Raw genomic sequence first — 14,885 nt, forward strand, 5'->3', positions numbered from 1 at the left:
CACTGACTGACATATTGCTGAGAACCAGCCTGTCTGACTAAGGGGCATAACAATGACGACTCTGTATTGCACCATTTCTCTAGGTGATTCTGGCTATCCAAACTTGCGTTGGCTCCTGACACCAGTGAGGAATCCCAGGATGGATGCAGAGAGGAAATACAATGAGGCCCATGGACGTACTATGAGGGTGATAGAGTGTACTATAGGTCTCCTGAAGGCTAGATTCCGGTGCGTACATATCTCTGGGGGTTCCCTGGCCTATGGGCCTGATAAGGTGTGTAGAATAGTGGTGGCCTGCTGCATGCTGCACTACGTGGCAGTGAGACATTCAATCCCCCTTTTGGAGGTGGAGGGTGCTATAGGTCCTGATCAGTTACCTCAGCGAGGTGAGGAGAGTGATGGTGAGGATGAGGAAGGGAAAGATGTCAATTCCAGGAACCAACTGATACAACTCTACTTCCAATAACTGTGTGGGACTTAAGCCTGTAAATGTGGTTAGTGACTGATACTGTAAGTGTGCCATGTCATCTAGGGGGAATTAGTCATGATAGGCGAGACATGGACCTCTTCAGCATGGTACTGACAGAAAATATATGCATTCCCTCCTTGCCTAATTTGAAACACACATTACCACCACCATGCACAAATTGACAATAAAGTTGTTCCCTGCCAGTTGCATCCTTACTCCACTTTGTTCAACATTGAAGACAGGGGACAGTGTTACAGGTGAGTTATGCGGTTTATTTGTGGAATACCGTGAAAAGTGCTATGTACAGTGATGGAAGTCGTAATGGTTGAGTGTCCTCAAAACCGACTTGGTGGCAGGCCTGTTGAATGTCATAGGTGTGTCCTATTTGTAGTTTAGTACTTTATTTAGCCCTCAGCTAAGTGTAGTTGGTGAATGGGTGGGATGGTTGCTTGGCAGTAGTAGCAGTGTCAATTGTTGGAGTGGGGCTCGTTCTTAGCTGGGTTCCAGTGCCATATCTTGGCCTGAGACTATGTTTGGGCACGTGCTGTGGAGCTTCTTGGGGTGGCATGGTTGGGCCTTGTGATTCCTGGGAGGGTATTTCCTGTGCTGTTTCAGCTGCTTGTGTCATCTGTTGCTGGTTGTCCAGGGCTGTTGTGGGGGCCTCTTGTCCGGTGTGGGTGTCTGATTGTTTGTTGACCAACTGCAGCAGTGCTCCAGCAATGGTGACCATTGTGGCATTGTGTTCTTTCCACTGGTCCATAGCCTGTTGGTGGTGTTCCGGCTGCATCCTCTGACTTTGCTCCAGGGTGGATACAATCTGTGCCAACCTGTCTCGGGTATGTTGGTAGGCCCCCAATACCTCTGCAATGACGTCCTGGGCTGCTGCATCTATCCTGTGTCCTACCCACTGGGGCACTTAATCTTGCCACGGCCCCCTGTGCCTGTGTCTCCTTCGCAGGTCTTGACGTTCCACTTGTACTGTGGCCCTCGTCTTCCCGCATGTTGGGGGTGGGAGTCTGTGGCCTCTGTAGCTGTGTTCCACCTGTATATGCCCTGGGTCCACTGGTGTGGTTACGCCTGGCCTGCTGGTCTTGACTGGGTGTTAGGGGTGACAGTGTTTTCCTGGGTGGGGCTGCTGCATGGTGAGCATCCAGGGCTGTGTGAGGAGCCTGCCTGCTCATCAGTGTCCAGGGATCCTTCACCAGTGTCCTGTGATGTGCCTCTGTCTCCCTGGAGTGCTGTGGCACTCCGTGCCCCTCCATTAGGGTTGCATGGGTGGTGGTGCCTGTTGGTGGACATAGAAATGTATGTTACATATGCATGAGGGTTTGTGGTATACTGAACTGTGCACTTTTGTGCTGGTGTGCCTTTCAGTGGCCTTCCAGGGTGCCTTTGTGAGGTGGTAAATGCATTTAGTGGCAATGGTGGGGTTACATTGTGGTGGGGGTTATTATTCCATTGTGGGTACGTGCAGGGGTGGGTGGCTGTGCACAGCGGGAGTGATGAGGGCCTGGTAGTGAGTTGTGGGTGATGCAGGGTGGTGGATGTGGTGGGTAAAGGCTGGGTGGGGTTTGGGTCTAGGTGGGTGTGGGTGGGGTGGGGTGGTTCATGCATTACAGGTATGGTGTATATGGGGTAATTGTAGATGACTTGCCCGAGTCCATTCCTCTAGTGAGTCCAGTGAGTCCGTCTGGGTGTAGGATGGTGAGTACCTTCTCCTCCCAGTCTGTGTAGTCGGGTGGTATTGGTGGCGGTCCTCCCCTGTCTTCTGCACTGCGATGTGTTGCCTGGATGCCATGGGCCGGACCTTCCCTCGCAGGTTGTTCCATCTCTTGCAGATGTCGTCCCTGGTGCGTGGATGGTGTCCCATTAGTATTCACCCTGTCCACAATGGTCTGCCACGGCTCCATCTTCCATGCGATGGGTGTGTGCTGCACCTCGGACCCGAATATTTGAGGCTCCACTTTTAGGATCTCGTCCACCATGGTCCTTAGCTCCCTTTCAGTGAAGTGAGGATTTTTTTGGGGGGGGACATGGTGAGGGTGGGGGATGGCGTTGGGACTGGGATGGGGTTTGGGTGCTCCTGTGTGGGTCGCTATGCGTGTCCTTGTGCTGGCATTCTCTGTCTGGCTCTGGTGCTCTCCGTCTTCTGATCCTGGTTTCGTTTCAAGGAATTGTGGGGTGTGCCTGGGGGTGTTTTATGGTGTTCTGGATGTGTGTCATGTGTGTGGGTGCTAGGCCTAGCCAATGTGTGCACTGGTTGCTGTTGGGCCCACTTGCCGCCCGTGGCACTCACAGCCGCCAATGGTCATTCAGCCTCCACTGTCCGCCGAGGTGATTTGTGCATCATTATTTGGAGGGTGGGATGTGGGTTTGCTTGGCGGTGGCGGGGTGGGGTGGGCCGGGATTCCCACCGACCTGGTCCTGGCGGGGAGTGGTGGTCTGGGAATTTTGGGCGGGGTTGGGTTTTTCGATCATTATATGGAGGGTTTCCATTCGCCGCCGCTGGCGGGATTCTGTTCACCATTGCCACGGCGGTCGGCGGTCTTTCCCGCCATGTTCAAAATAACCACCTATGTCGTCTTCTATTGCAACAAGAACACTCTCCATCAGACAAAGGGCCTCATTACAACCCTGGCGGTCAAAGACCACCAGGGCTGTTTTGGAGATTGTACCGCCAACAGGCTGGCGGTACAATATTGTGGATTATGACCGCGGCAGAAGCGCCGCGGTCACACCGCCAGGACCGGCGCTTTACCGCCATGGTTGTCCCGGCGGTATTAATGTGCCTGGGCAGCCCTGCTTGCAGCACTGCCCAGGGGATTACGAGTCCCCTTCCCGCCAGCCTGTCCATGAAAGGCTGGCGGGAAGGGGAGTTGCGGGGCTCCACACTGCTCTTCACTGTCTGCACAGCAGATAGGGAAAAGCGCGACGGGTGCAGCTGCACCCGTCGCACGGCAGCAACACCGCTGGCTCCATTAGGAGCCGGCTCCCATGTTGTTACCGACATCCCTGCTGGGCCGGCAGGTGGAAACTCTGTTTCCGCCAGCCGGCCCAGCGGGGATGACAAAATTGGGCTGGCGGGAGTGTGGCCGCATTGGCGGCCGCACGGCGGTTAAATCTTGGCGGGTGGCGGTGGCCGCCCACCAAGGTTGTAATGAGGCCCAAAGTCCTTGTAAATAATAGTAAGACTCACTGTTATTTATAGCAGTGCAAATTCATGCCACTGTACATGATGAACTTTCTCCAATTAAAAAAAAAAGTGTCCAAAGACCAGAAAGGATCCTTGGAACACTGAACTATCCATTCTGGTTTACCGCTAGCATGGAAGATTGGTATTGTATTTTTTCTACATTTCCATTCATATCATTAATCTAAGAATCCATTTGGTAACTTAAGGTGATGACTAGTCTATCAAGATTTCCTACCCCTCCTGCATATTATTTTATATAACAATTAGACATCAATCTAATATTTATAATGAACTGGTACTCCAAGGCTCACTCTTTGAAATAAAATTCTGGCTTACTTGCCATCTTAAAGAAATGGGTGAATTTATTTGAGGACTCCACATGTTGAGAAAACAGCATGAAGCAGCATTGTAAAAGTTTTGGACAATCATTTTATTAATGAGTTTCAATATCACCCTCTATGCAATTTCTTTATTGACATTTGTTAATTTTTTACTTTTGGCTTTAGCTCGAGGGTGTTCATGGAACACAGGCTTAGAGTTGCACACACGTTATATGTGCTACTGGGCTGTGTGATAATACACTTCTGCTCACTGTCAGTTACATACATTGAGGCAGATTTATCAAGATTTTACACCTACTGCAAAGTCATAAACTTCATGGAAAGTGATAAAAAGTAGTGGAAAAGTTTGAAAGGGTATTTACTCTCAAGGGAAGAACTTTTTTGAGCGGGACAACTGCCTTTTTTGTAGCACTTTGTGCTGCTTCACACCACTTTGCACCCATGAGGGGTTACATGCGGGTATTCCATCGGACGTACCAATGGCTTTTGATGCAAAGCCCTATCTACTAAATTAGTCCAGACCAGGGTTTGTGTAAAAAAACTCCTTGAAGTAGGCACACAGTTCACCTGCACTGTACACCACACATCCAATATGTGAAATGTTTTAAAAAATGCCTAGACAGAGAATTTTGTATTGGATGGGTACATTTCCACAACTAAAATGTATGCTAGACCCAGGCGTGGCCTCTTCACAGTGGCAAAGGAGCGTCACCCCCCTAGCTAAGAACCAGCATCTGAAAAAAAACAATTCTATACTATTGTTTCCTTTTTGAGCTGCTGGCTCAGCCAACAGGTGCAGGGAGGGGCGGGGCTGGTTCATGGAAAAGGGGATGAGGGGGAGTGGAGTAAGTGCACTAAGGCCCTGATTTAAGAGGGCCCAGCGCCACTTTATGACAACCTTAGAGTCCTTTTGTTTTTAAATCCAAGGCAGCACTAAGGTGGCCTTTTCCCTGCGCCGGCTTTACAACGCATGCATTGCACCACTTTGTAGAGTAACTGAGTTACAGATGCACAATATGGTGACACATTGGTTCATCCTTTAAGATTGCTGTAACTTCTCTGCATCGATCCATGTACATTCTCACCCTTTCATACAGCCTTCAATCCATATGTGCACGCTTTACTCAAACATTAATGCATCAGTCACATAGCCATGCCACTCACTCATGCATTAACCCATCCATCCATGCACTACTTACTCACTTCCCCAACCGGTGGCGCAAACAGTGCTTTACACTACTCCACATTTACAAACTGGTGCATCATGCCTAATGCATCAGTTTGTAAAGCCTTGTGTCACATCATAACTGCTCCAGGCATAATGTAGTCAAAGTAGGTGTTCCTATGGGAAAAAACACACAGAACTGACAGTGAAATTTACGTTTCACTGCATCGTTCTGCGACTTCACTGCGTCAGAATTTTAACGCCTGCTCAGAGTAGGGGTTAAACTGATACAGGGCTTTTCTCTATAGGAGTCTTCCTTGCATTTCTGGAGTACCGTTATTTATTTGGTGCTAGTCCAGCAATGCATCAGCTTAGCAACACATATGTGTCAGAACTTCTGACCGATCTGTGAAAACATGTGCCATGGAGCTCTGCATTGAAAATAAAGCGCATCCATGGCATCTTTAGGGGGCCGTAGGACAGCGCAAGAAATTTGACGCATCGTACCCAATGCATCAGTTTCTTATAAGTTATGCCCTTGCAGCCATATTTATAAGGCCCGTTGAGCAGAACAGAGCGGCGCAGCAAGTGTCTTGCTGCGCCACCCTGCACCAATGAAAAAGGGCAGGAATGCACTGTATCTACAAGATATGGTGCATTTCTGTCCACTTCCCCTGTGCTGGTGCACAAATTACTTCCATGCACCAACGCAGGCACCCTTGCAGTATGGTGCAAGGGTGCCTGCATTGTGGGGATGATTATTTGTGTGCAGGAAGAAACACCTTCCTGCACAAAAACAATCAATGGAGGCAAGTTCCTCCTTATATGTGTACTGCCAATTGCAGCACACATAGAAAGAGGAAAAAACAGGCAGAAATAAAGATATTTCTCCCGTTGTGTCACTCTTACCACTGGGTGGCGAAGGCATTCCCAGGTTTACAAAACATTAGAAATTTAAGAATGCGTCAAAATTTATGAATGTTGCGTGGGAATACCCATGCAACACCCATGGAAACACCTACCTGACGCAAAGTAAGGCAATGTCGCGACTTGCACTGCGTTGCCTTGCTCCATACCTACAAGGCCAAGGAAAGTAGATATGGGTGAACGGGCTGCGCGCCAATGAATGACGCATCGACGGCGCAGGCCACTTGTAAATATGGGCCTTAGTTTTCATGATAGTATTAAGGGAGAAATCCGCTTGCTGTATTCAAGTTACACATCACAGTTGCCGAAACCTTGCAGTTCACTGCCTGATATCTCCCTGTAAAGCATCTGGTCTGGTTAGTTATCTTGACCCCATTTTAACTGACGCACATCACACTTTATATATTAAAACCATATTGGGTGTTCTTCCTACCACAGTATATTTGTCAAAGTGTAATAGCATCCAAGCACTAAGGGCCAGATGTAGGAAACACTTTGCGAGTCGCAAACGGCAAAATCTGCCGTTTGCGACTCGCAAATGCGTGTTTCCTATGCAGAAATGCATTTTGCGAGTCGTTACCGACTCGCAAAATGCATTTCCGAATCGCAAATAGGAAGGGGTGTTCCCTTCCTATTTGCGAGTCGCAGTGATATGCGACTCCATTTGCGACCGCGTACGCGGTCGCAAATGGAGTCGCAGTTACCATCCACTTCAAGTGGATGGTAACCCACTCGCAAATTGGAAGGGGTCCCCATGGGACCCCTTCCAGTTTGAGACTGGACCCCAAAATATTTTTTCAGGGCAGGGAGTGGTCCAAGGGACCACTCCCTGCCCTGAAAAAACCGAAACAAAAGGTTTCGGATTTTTTTGAAATGCAGCTCGTTTTCCCTTAGGGAAAACGGGCTACATTTAAAAAAAAAAAAAAATGCTTTATTTAAAAGCAGGTCGCTAACATGGAGGCCTGCTGACTACAGCAGGCCTCCATGTTAGCGAGTGCCTATACTCGCTATGGGGCCGCAATTTGCGACCCACCTCATGAATATTCATGAGGTGGGTCATTGCGACCCCATAGCGAGTTGCAGTCGGTGTCTGAGACACCGTACTGCATAGCAATTTGCGAGTTGCAAATTGCGAGTCGGTAGGACTCGCAATTTGCAACTCGCAAATTGCTTCCTTCCTACATCTGGCCCTAAGTGAGGTATGTAACTGCTGCTTCGGGGGTTGTGATACAATATTGCATTTCCTAACGTTTGCACAAATTCGGGGTAATGAATAAATGGGGGAGCATTACGAAACATTTTCTCTTGCTAGTTCGCACAAAGACCAAAAACGGTGGCCCACTTTTCTTTTCTCTTTTTCTTTCACTTAGCCCTCCCCTGCTTTAGTTTGCACCGAGGAATCTCATACTTTTCTAGCAACTCGATAATTAAGTGAAGAAGCATGATACTGGCGACCAGGAGAGCCAAGCCACTCTGACATGATTATTTTTGCAAGTCTGAAATATGGCCTCTTCCACCCCTCCCTAGTCTTCTCTTACCTTAGTTTGCACCAAAACATTTATCACGTTTTTTACTGATTGATAATTTTAGCATAGATATGCTAGTTACCAGTCAGGACGAGATGTGGGTTTCACTCACAAAATATTTTTGCGTGTTTATTTTCCTTCTGGTTGCTAAAAGCATTAAAATTGATGTAACTATGGCGCTGCAGAGGTGACTTTTGGAGCACCATACTTCAAAAAAGCAATATTACGTAATGTAGACATTGATTCACTGTTTTATTTTCTTCCCATTTCTCTTCGCCTTTCATGGAACTTAGGGCCTCATGTACAAAGGTAATCGTTTGCAATGATCAAATTGCGAATTTTTGTGATTTGCTATTTGATAATCGCAAACAGCAATGTACAAGTGTGTCATTGAAGCATTTTACGATTCCCAGAGTGTCGCAAATAGACCTACCTCATAAATATTAATGAGGCAGGTTTCAGTTTGCCATCCACTGGGATTTGCTAAAATCACAGGGATGGTGGTCTGCTGGTGTAAGCAGACCAACATGTCTGTGATTGCTTTTAAATAAAGCAATTTTTTTTTTAACTACAGCCGTCTTTCTTAAAGGAAAAAGGATGCATTAAAAAAAAAAAAAGATTTCTTTTCATTTTTTTGAGAGTAGGATGTGCTCCATGGGACCACTGCTGGCTCTTAAAAATGTGTTTACAACCTTTCACAAAAGGAAAAGGGGTCCCTTAGGGACCCCTTCCCATTTGCAAATGGATTACCACCAACTTTAAGTTGGCAGTTTATTACGAATGTTGTGCGACCGCATTTCAGTTGCAAAACATTCACACATACTATTGCAATTCAGTATTAGGAAGGGATGCCATAAACACACCCCTTCCTAATACCGAATCGCAAACCCAACTTGCAATTCGGTAATAGGTTACTAAATCGTAAATAGGGATTTCTACATCCCAAAAAGCCATTTTGCATTCTCAAACGGGCCGATTCTGTGAATCAGCCCATTTGCAAACGGCAAAACGGTTTGTACATGTGGTCCTTTATTTTATTTTGAACATGTTTTCTATGTAATTATATCTTAGTATGTTTGATTTGGATTATTGATTAAAACAATTAGGTTAATGGAATAAATCTGATTCCTGGAAAGGAACTATACATTCAAGGGCAGATTTACTAACACAGCAAGGCATCTTGTTGAGTTGCATTATGTGAAATGGAGGGAGCTGAAATGCATCATTTCAACTAAGATATGGTGCACTTCTGCTCTCTCTTAGCGTTGGGGCACTGTGTGCTGCCTGACACCAACACGGGCGCACTTGCGCTATGTTCCAAGGGTGCCCACATTACAAGCAGGATTGTGTTTGTGCAGGAAGGATTACCTTCCTGCACAAAAAGAATCATCAGAGACAATTTCCTATTTCTATGTGTGTTGCAGAAAGCATTATGCACAGAAAGAGGAAGTTAGGAGGAAAAATAAAGATATTCCTATTTGTTATGCCTCTCTGTGGTAGACACACCATTTTGGTGCAATTCCAGGTTTACTGTCATTAGTAAATCAGGTGTGGTGTTAAATTTCATGAGTGGTTGCATGGGAACACTCGTGCTCCACCAATGTAACACCTATCCGACACAAAGTAATGCAAGGCAGTGCTACGCCCTGTGATGCATTATGTTGTATTTACGAAACCATGCAAAGCCACTCAAATTGACTGTGTGACTTAATAAACACCAAAATGGATATTGCTGCTGGGCTGAGCCACAAAAGTAACCCAAACCTGATGCAAAATCTTAGTACATCTCGGCCTCATTTTGCAGGGCGTTAGAACAGGGGTTGAGGAATAGTAACTGTGTTTTCTGGGAGTTCAGTTGAGCTTTCTTTATTGTATACAAGAGTGTGTTTTGTCAAAGCTACATGTTAGGGTATGGCAAAATGTGGTTTTGATTTGTAAGTGGCCTTAACTCTGATAATTTGGGAGTCGTCTAATCAAGGTCCAACGTTTTAAATAGGATACAATGGTCCAAGGCTATGGGTAGGTGTAACAGGATCAAAAAGCAAGTGTTAGACCTGGCATCCTTTGTGTGGTTCCCCAAATTATTTTGCCTTCAGACCTCCTGTATTGCTGACCTCATTTTTGCTGACTTTAGGACTCTTTACCACTGCTAACCACTGCTAAAGTGCAAGCACGTTCTGCTTAAAACATGGTAACATTGGCTTATCCGCAATTAGTATATTTAATTGATTTATCAGTCCCTAGTAAAATGCACTACATGTGTCTAGAGCCTGTAAATTAAATGCTACTAGTGAACCTGCAGCACTAATTGTGCCACCCACTTCAGTAGCCCTTCAAACATATCTCAGACCTGCCATTGCAGAGCATGTGTGTGCAGTTTTAAACTGCCCTATCGACCTGACACGTTACCCCTCTTTTCAGGCCCTAACCTTCCTTTTTAATACATATACATCACACGTAAGTTAGGCCCTATACAGCCCAAGGGCAGGGTGCAGTGTATTGAAAAAGTAGGACATGTACATTTACCTTTTTCATGTCCTAGTAGTGAAAAGCACTTACATTCGTTTTTTACTACTGCAAGGCCTATCTCTCCCATAGGATAATATTGGGAGTATCTAAATCACTTTTAGAATTGTAATTTTAATTTGGGAAGAGATGGGACCCCCATAGTTTGGTATCTCTGGAATCACAATTTAAAATCACAACTTATGGCAAAGTCGGATTTTAAGTAATAAATTCTGAAAATGCCACATTCAGCAAGTTGGCATTTTCTTACTTTAATCATCTGGTGCCTTCTGTCTGTCTTTGACTACACGTCTGGGTTGGTGACAGCTGGACTCTTGTGCATTCCCTCCAGAAAACAACACACAAAGGAAGCTTAGGTGTGACTGATGGGCTATCCACAGCCTTATGGGCTATCCTCGGCCGGATAGTAGGGAGGAGATGACATTTACCCCAGAATGTGCTGTAACCTGATCCCATACAAAGGGCTGTATAGCCCCCTGTAGTGAGTCTGGAGCCGGGGCAGAAGGGGCAGGGACTCTATGCATTTCAAAGGCCTCATTTTGTAGTCTCCCCCACTTCAAAGGCACCACTGGGTATAATAACTGGACCTCAGAACCACCAACTCAGTACACTTCTATACCTGTGGATACTCTGCCAGTAAGAAGGACTGCTGTGCTGCTGAAAGAACTGTCACTCTGCTGGACTTTGCTGGATTCCATCTCTGCTGTGCTGACCTGCTGCCCTCTTTGTCTGGTAGTGTGAAGGACTGGACCTGAATCTCTTCATACCAGAACTAAAGTGACTCCAAGGGCTTGCTGGCTTGCCTCCTGTTCCTATGAAGTCTCAACAACATCAAACACTTCTCTTCATCTTGCAACAGCACCTCAACTTTGCTTGCTGCAAGTCTTGCTCTGCCAAGTGGTGCAAATCCACATTGCTTCTTAAGTTACGCCTGACTGCTTTGTGCCAAAATATCAAAGGGTGAGCACAGGTTAATTTAGGGTGTGTTAGTGGCTTACCCTGACTATGATTGTGGTTCCTGTTTGGACAGGGTGCATACCTCTGCCATCCAGAAACCCAATTTCTAACAGCAAGCATCTCTCATATCCATCACCAGCACATAGTCCTCTTCAACTTTTAGTTTAGGGGCTTTATGTTTTTCTATGCATTATATTTATTCTGCTACCTATTTTTATTATGTAAGAGATGCCTGATATGGGATGGTAGCTCTCATGAGAGTTTTATGTCTCCTTTTGAACTTTTGTAGATTGGTCTCACTATCTTTGCCTTTTTAGTTATAATGGCCCTCATTACGAGTCAGGTGGTCTTCAGAAGGCCATATTATGAGTGTTGTGGTGTGGCCTGTGCCAAGCCACCACTTTCCACTGCGCCGTAGATAAGCATCTTTTTCCACCAGGGTTTTCGTGACAGTAGCACCACTATGAAAACCCTGGCGGAAAGGCTACCGGCGACAGGAATTTCCATTCCTGTTGCTGGTAGATGACTCCCCCAGCCCCCTACATCCAAGAGCCCCCCACCCCCTTCCCTTACAACATTATCACCCCCCTGCTCACCATAGCAACCTCTCCAGCCCACTGCACCCTGTACTTACCCCACCACCCCCGCATACACGCACGCACCCAAACGCACACCCTGACACTCATTCACTGACACTCTCAACACCCTTACACTCGGTCATGCCCACACACACAACACCCTGCTCCCCCGAATCTATACACACACTCACTCACACACATGCACACACAAAAACTCCCCCTCCCCTTTTGGACGATCAATTTACCTGGTCATCGAGGTGGTCGTCCGGGAGGGAAAGGGTCCTGTTGCTTGCGCCGTCGCCATCTCCCCACCAACACAACACCGCCACACCGTTTTTTGAATTTAAATACAGCGGGTGGTGTTTTGAAGGTGTGGTGGTGTCGGCAGTGCAATCACCACTAGACCGCCGACTGCAAGTACGACTGTGGGTGGTTTTCCGCCTGTAAAATGGCAGAAAGCCACCAGCAGTTGAGGACCGCCATGCTGGAGGTCTTTTGGCGGGCACCAGCATGGCGGTCGGCGGTCTTCCTTGCCAAAGTCGTAATGAACACCAATGTCTTAGCTACAGATGTGTTTCTGGAGTGTATCCAAAACCGATTTAGCTAGGTGAGGAGAATGGAGCTGTAATGGGTATTGGGATGGTTCAATGAACGTTAAAAAATGTCATTGTCAGAACAGCCCTTTATTCCAAAGAACAAGAAATTTATAATCCTGTATCCTGTTTACAGCATAGGGATTCATATCATGAATTATGTTGTGACATTTCATGAAACCACAGTGTGAATTGTCACCGTCCTTTATCATGGCTCCCTCATTTGGGGGATATCATTGTATCAGAGTCATGGGCCAGGAACCCAGTCATGGGCCAGGAACCAATCTTAAATGCCTCTTGAACAGCTTGACGCATTTTGCAGTATTGGGGATGTATGAAGCGGTATCAGGTTGATGACTGTGGTGTTCTGGTTTAGCTACTCTTCAGCGAGAAACAGAAGGCAAAATCCAAATGTTAAATGTTATAGTAAGGAATATGTCAAATCAACATACGTTTAATGAGCAGTACAAGTTGTGGTACATCAGGATAAAGCGGAAGTCAAAGTATGGACTGAGTCTTACCACAGGTACAAAAGTAGCCAGACTTGTTGCCGCTATTTGTCACTTTATGTCCTTACTGACTACAAACATTAATCTTTGAACTCATATATTTTTCTAGACAATTAAAAACACCTTCCTTATAAATATACAATTCTATATGAGAGAGGATTTGTTTTGCGACTTCCTGTTGTCACATATGCAAAGACAAACAGAGGCAGAGAATGGTTCAATAACGTTTACTGAATTAGCTGCATCTTAAATAAAATGGCATGGATTGCAATAACTAGGATGATAAAACATGTTAAAAGCAAAATGGTGACAAGAACAGTGAAACACAGGACAAGTCCCACCATACTGTCACTAGGAGTAATATATGTGGTTCCTGCCTCAGCTATGTTAGAGCACAGCATGATAAGGCCTAATCCACCATTCAGGTTTCTCCCCTGGAAAGACATCATCTCCCATACCTGAGCAAGGAAGCCTGTTGTCTAGAAAGACACTATCCCCATGTATGCCAGGGATCCAGTAGTTTAAGCAAGCAGCTGTATCGAAGGCAGTGAGCAATCAGCGAGTGGTCTTGGTCATCTGGCTGGAATCTACCTCTAACGTGTATGGGACAGAGAAGTGTTTTTATAATAAAACTGCTGATGTTCTGAGAAAATGTCCTCACAATAAGTATGTGAATGTTTCTATGACTGTTGGAGACATATTGTAGGAAAGTACCATCTTGCTTGGCATGTTACCCCATATTTCACTGTATATATGTTGTTTTAGTGTATGTGTCACTGGGACCCTGCCAGCCAGGGCCCCAGTGCTCAAAAGTGTGCCCTGTATGTGTTCCCTGTGTGATGACTAACTGTCTCACTGAGGCTCTGCTAATCAGAACCTCAGTGGTTATGCTCTCTCTGCTTTCTAAATTGTCACTAACAGGCTAGTGACCAATTTCACCAATTCACATTGGCATACTGGAACACCCTTATAATTCCCTAGTATATGGTACTGAGGTACCCAGGGAATTGGGGTTCCAGGAGATCCCTATGGGCTGCAGCATTTCTTTTGCCACCCATAGGGAGCTCTGACAATTCTTACACAGGCCTGCCACTGCAGCCTGAGTGAAATAACGTCCACATTATTTCACAGCCATTTACCACTGCACTTAAGTAACTTATAAGTCACCTATATGTCTAACCTTCACCTGGTGAAGGTTGGGTGCTAAGTTACTTAGTGTGTGGGCACCCTGGCACTAGCCAAGGTGCCCCACATCGTTCAGGGCCAATTCCCCGGACTTTGTGAGTGCGGGGACACCATTTCACGCGTGCACTAAACATAGGTCACTACCTATGTATAGCGTCACAATGGTAACTCCGAACATGGCCATGTAACATGTCTAAGATCATGGAATTGTCACCCCAATGCCATTGGGGAGACAATTCCATGATCCCCCGGGTCTCTAGCGCAGAACCCGGGTACTGCCAAACTGCCTTTCCCGGGTTTTCACTGCAGCTGCTGCCAACCCCTCAGACAGGTTTCTGCCCTCCTGGGGTCCAGCCAGGCCTGGCCCAGGAAGGCTGAACAAAGGACTTCCTCAGAGAGAGGGTGTTACACCCTCTCCCTTTGGAAATAGGTGTCAGGGCTGGGGAGTAGTAGCCTCCCCCAGCCTCTGGAAATGCTTTGATGGGCACAGATGGTGCCCATCTCTGCATAAGCCAGTCTACACCGGTGCAGGGATCCCCCAGCCCTGCTCTGGCGCGCAACTGGACAAAGGACCACTCCCCTGACCTGCACCTCCCAGGGGAGGTGCCCAGAGCTCCTCCAGCGTGCCCCAGACCTCTGCCATCTGGGATTCAGAGGTGTGCTGGCACACTGGACTTCTCTGAGTGGCCAGGGCCAGCAGGTGACGTCAGAGACTCCTTCTGATAGGCTCTTACCTGTGTTACTAGCCTATCCTCCTTCCTAGGTAGCCAAACCTCCTTTTCTGGCTATTTAGGGTCTCTGCTTTGGTGAATTCTTCAGATACCGAATGCAAGTGCTCATCAGAATTCCTCTGCATCTTTCTCTTCACCTTCTGCCAAAGGATCGACCGCTGACTGCTCAGGACGCCTGCAAAACC

The sequence above is a fragment of the Pleurodeles waltl genome, chromosome 7 (assembly GCF_031143425.1).
Source record: "Pleurodeles waltl isolate 20211129_DDA chromosome 7, aPleWal1.hap1.20221129, whole genome shotgun sequence".
Classification (NCBI taxonomy): domain Eukaryota; kingdom Metazoa; phylum Chordata; class Amphibia; order Caudata; family Salamandridae; genus Pleurodeles; species Pleurodeles waltl.